The following is a 4,939-nucleotide window of genomic DNA, read 5'->3' on the forward strand; positions in this document are numbered from 1 at the left end:
GAGATTAAGCTTGAGCGGGGACTAGTAACCGTCTTAGACTCGAGACGAAAAGATCCCGAAACCTATGCGGACATGACTAAAATGCTCAACAAGTAAGTTCAATCGATCATTATCGCACCATATCGGCAACTTTTTGTTCATTTCCTGGTATCTCAAGGAATAATAGTTATTTTCTTTGTCTTGCAGGGTTTGGAAACAGTTCACCGCAGAAGCTCCGGGACTGCCGAAAGAGCTGCGATATACATACCCGAAAGTAAGTACTACTAGCTAGCTAGTTGCGCGCATCTCCCGTTGATTCTATAGCTATACTTTCATCAATGCCATTTATAATGCTTCATTATCAGTTTGATTGACCTCTATTTCTCGTAAAGTGCTCGTTGCAGGAACAAGGGAATGATTACTGTGGATACTACGTGTGCGAGTTCATCTACAACGCGACTTTGAAAAATAAGCGGGGCTACTCTAAAAGACAATATGAAGTGCGTAAGCAATAATATTCACAATTTCATTTTATTACACCATCATTTCTGTTGAGTTTCATTCATATATATGTATTAACCCCCTTCTTCAAATTAGATGTGGCAGATGCAGAATGAACTCCTACCACAAGATCGCATGAAAGCAATTCAAGAGGAATTGGCGGGATTCTTTCTTGACCACGTCATCAATAAAGCCGGAGAATACCATGTGGAAGTTGATTTCAAATGCTAGGGGGATTGTAAGAGATCTTACATATTGTATATGTATGTAGCCAGTAGCGTCGGATAGATAATACGAAAACTTGTTGTTCGACCAATCTCTCGGAGAAGGAGAGGTCGATCGATCACTTCTCTCGATATGCATGACAAACTTGTGTACTTAATGGTTTCCTTCATTTTCTTACTAGTTAGCGTGTCGAGGGCCCCTCTATGTATAGTACGTAGCGTCGACCAAGCACGGGCATAAGAGAGGACACTTCTCTCTATTAATTAGCTAGCTAACACAATATATAAAACACCTAAATTAACCCCCCAAAACCCCCAACCCCCCCGCCCCCCCTTTAAAAAAAACTCCATCCCCTGAAATGCTGACGCGTGGATGCCTTTTGGTCCCGGTTGGTGCCACCAACCGGGACAAAGGCCCTCTTGCATGGGCTCGGCGCACTAGCCACGTGGAGGCCCATCTGTCCCGGTTCGTGTTAGAACCGGGACTAAAGGTCTAGGGCATTAGTAACGACCCTTTAGTCCCAGTTCAAGAACCGGGACAAAAGGCCCTAGCCAACCGGGACGAATGGGGGTTTTTCTACTAGTGATCTAAGCCGAGTTTCACCGTCAGGGGGCTCGGTATCTTCTCTCGTATGCCGTGCCCTACTGTCTGCCAAGAGTCGTACTCGGCTTACAGGTCTTTTGACGTGATCCTGTGTTCCGGTACTCGGCTTACACAAAAGAAAGGTAAGTGTTCGTGGCCGGGGCGCCGGCCGAACCATTGCGCCGGTCGCGCCCCGTGCGTTGGATCTCTTTTTGATCCAAGGACACTGTTGCGCCACGTGTTACCAGACTCCTATTTTTTAACGCGCATGGGGTTATCCCTTTCAAGGTGATTTTCCTGCAACCGCTCGGGGGTTCATTTCGAGGCAGGGCGACCGGCGGGCGACGGGCTTGTTCGAGCAGGGCGGCGGCGGCGGCGGTGCAGGGCGAATCTCGATTCTCCGACGATCTATGCCCCCCCCCCCCAATGGTAACTCTCCCCTCGAGCTTTCCATTTCGTTTTTGTCTTCCCCTCCCCCATTGGATTTAGGGTTAGGGCGCGGGTGAGCCGCGGGCCGCCGCCGCCGCCGGCATGGACGAGGACGGGTTGGTGTTCCCACGGGTCGAGGGAGGCAGCGGGGTGGCGTTCCCGCGGGTCGAGGGAGGGTGCAGGGTGGGGTTCCCGAGGGCAGAGGGAGGGGGCGCGGTGGTGAATTTGAATCTGGCCTATATTCTTCTGTTGGTTATGGATTTGGGATGGGAAAACGGTAGCTGCAACCCGTGTACTTGTTTTGCTGGAACCGCTGACCGCGGCGAGCTGCAGAGCTCAAAACGGCAAATTAGACTGGAGGGAGCTGGTCGGTGCTACAACCGGTTCCCAGGATGCTACAACGGGCGCCAGGGAGAGCTGGAAGCAGCCATCCAGGATGCTACGTGCCCGTGCGTTTTTTATCTTTTAAGTGTGGAGATGGGGATAAAGAGATGCTGCAACCGTACAAAGCTCAGAGTCTGGTTCCCTTGAAAAAACAAACTAGAATACCCAATTAACATCAGGATTTGTGTGTGCCACCTCAGGATGATTGTCTTATCTTGACTCAAACTAGTTTAACAAATCTTGACCGTGTTTATATGATATATTAACAGCTAGAATACTTGATTAGTCTCATGTATGAGAGATTCCATATAAAACATATCTTGCACATTTTTTTGTGGAGTCAGTCAAGCTTAATCAAATTTGGCTTGGGACAAACCTAGAATTACAATTATTTCAGGGAGCGGAATTTGAGGTTCGGTTGGCTAACATACAATCAGGCCACGCACCATTTGATACCTCCGGCGCTAGTTAATTCTGATCCATGCACCACTTCTCTAATTAATTTGATGTAAATTTGTAAATAGGCCTCTTGGTGCTGCAAAATCTCCTAGGTTTTATTCTATAGCAGACGTACTTGTAATAAATGCTAATTTTCAGAGTGCTTTGTGTGTGCTTGTATGTTTCATAGGTTTTACAGAATTTTTTAGGTGTTCATGTATGTTTTTTCCTAGCTTCTGATGGTTCAGTTTTATGGTTTTATTGACTTGTGTTTTTTCCTTTTTTGTAGATGTTGCAGGTAACTCTGGTGAGAATGAGGGGAGTAAGAAGGCTAAGAAGAAGAATAAGAAGAAAGGCAATCTATGTGGCTTTAAGTCAAGGTTTAACTCAAAAAGGCTGGCTCGGATTGGGAAGCAAATATCACCGGAAAAACAGAGAATCATAAGGGAGGGATCGTTTGGAGACTTGTTGGACATCCGGTCTTTCAAGGTGCCCCATGAGCTCATTGAGTTTGTTGCGATGAACACGAATCACATACTCTCTGAGTCCAAACACAAGAACAAATCTATCACCATCAGCAAGCTTATGGTGAAAAGGATTTTCAACGTGCCATCCGGTGATAGACCCGTGAAGCTTCTAAAGAAGAGTGATGAACATGATCTTCGCAACATCTACAAGGAGGGGAATAGGGCTCCAATCGCCCATGTTGTCAAGTTGCTCACTAGTTGCAGTGAGGAGGACGTGGTTATGATAAATACCAAGGCAAAGAAGCAAAAGGTCGATGCAGCTGCAGCCACGTATGAGAAGTATGTAAAGCATGGGAAACCATTGAGGAGATCACAAGCCAATGAACAAGTGTGAGATGCCTAAGCCCTATCTCTTTTTGCTTTCTGTTTTTTATTTTTTTCTGCTCGAAACATATGATCCATTCGGTTGCATCTATGGTAACAGGACACCTTTCATAAAGATAGGTGGATTTAACATTGGATACAAGAAATTCCTGGTATGCTTCAAGCCTCGTGGGGGATTTGAATGATGAGGTTATGTCCCTATGTATCGAGATGAACAACATAGCATCCCGTGCAGCAAGTGGTACGAATCTGAAGAAATACATGTTCTCAGTCCACGCGGGGGTAAGTTTTTGCAAAAACAAGCAATGCTTCATTCCTTTTTTCTTCACATTTTTATTGCAACACACACTAACCATTTTGTTGTATCTTTCAAGTAGATCCTACTAAAACAAGACCCAACAACCTTCCAACCAGCAAAACTCATACTCGAGCTTGAAAGGGCTGTGACAAAGTTCAAGGCGAATAAATATGATCTCGTAAGTTTCTCGAGAGCCTACTTTTGTTTCACACGACAAATACTTTCAAAACATATTTAGCCATTATTATTGATGTCGACAACATCTCTTTGAAACACATGTAGCAATTCTAATTGATGTTGGAAGCTTTTTTGTACATCAGTTACAACATTGGAAAGCATACGTTCATTCCTACTAGGTTGTAACATTTTTTACATGTTCTGTGTACCTTTTTTGCCTTCCTTTTGTGCTTTCCAGCTTTTTTTCACAATTGTTCATGATAAACACTGGATAATTGTTTGCGCAAACTTGCTATACAAGCAGTGGACTGTATTTGACTCAATCCATTCAAGCCGTTATCAGTGATGATGCTGTGGGGGACGCCGTAACGGTGTACGACCCCTGATATGAAGTCTATCACCGGTCCGGATTCGGCCATCTTAACAGGCTTGGCCTCTATCCATTTGGTGAATTTATCCACCATGACCACTAGGTATTTTTGCTTGTGGGTTCCTCCTTTAAGGGGTCCAACCATGTCAAGCCCCCAGACCGCGAAGGGCCAGGTGATGGGTATAGTTTGGAGGGCGGTGGGTGGCATATGGCTTTGGTTAGCAAAGAGCTGGCAACCGACGCATCGTTGGACTAAGTCCTGAGCATCTGCCCGGGCTGTCGGCCAATAAAATCCTGTACGGAAGGCCTTGCTTACAAGGGCCCGGGCTACGGCGTGGTGCCCGCCGAGTCCGGCATGAATTTCAGCCAGAAGATTCCGCCCTTCCTCTTCGGAGATACACCTTTGAAGGACTCTGGTGGTGCTTTTCTTATAAAGCTCTCCCTCATGGACTTTATAGGCTTTAGATCGACGCACTATGCAGCGTGCCTCGTTTTGGTCCTCGGGAAGTTCCTGCCTGGTTAGGTAGGCTAGGAATGGTTCTGTCTACGGGGCAATGACTGCCATTGTTACGTGGGCTGAAGATGTTACTTCGTTGGCAGAGCCTCCTGTTGTGTCAGAATATTCGGTGTCGGGCAGTGCGGTTGGGTCTGGGTTGTTATTTCCGGATTCCCCTTCCCATAATATGGATGGCTTGAACAGCCTCT

Source organism: Triticum aestivum, chromosome 6B (genome assembly GCF_018294505.1).
Source record: "Triticum aestivum cultivar Chinese Spring chromosome 6B, IWGSC CS RefSeq v2.1, whole genome shotgun sequence".
NCBI classification, from domain to species: Eukaryota; Viridiplantae; Streptophyta; class Magnoliopsida; order Poales; family Poaceae; genus Triticum; species Triticum aestivum.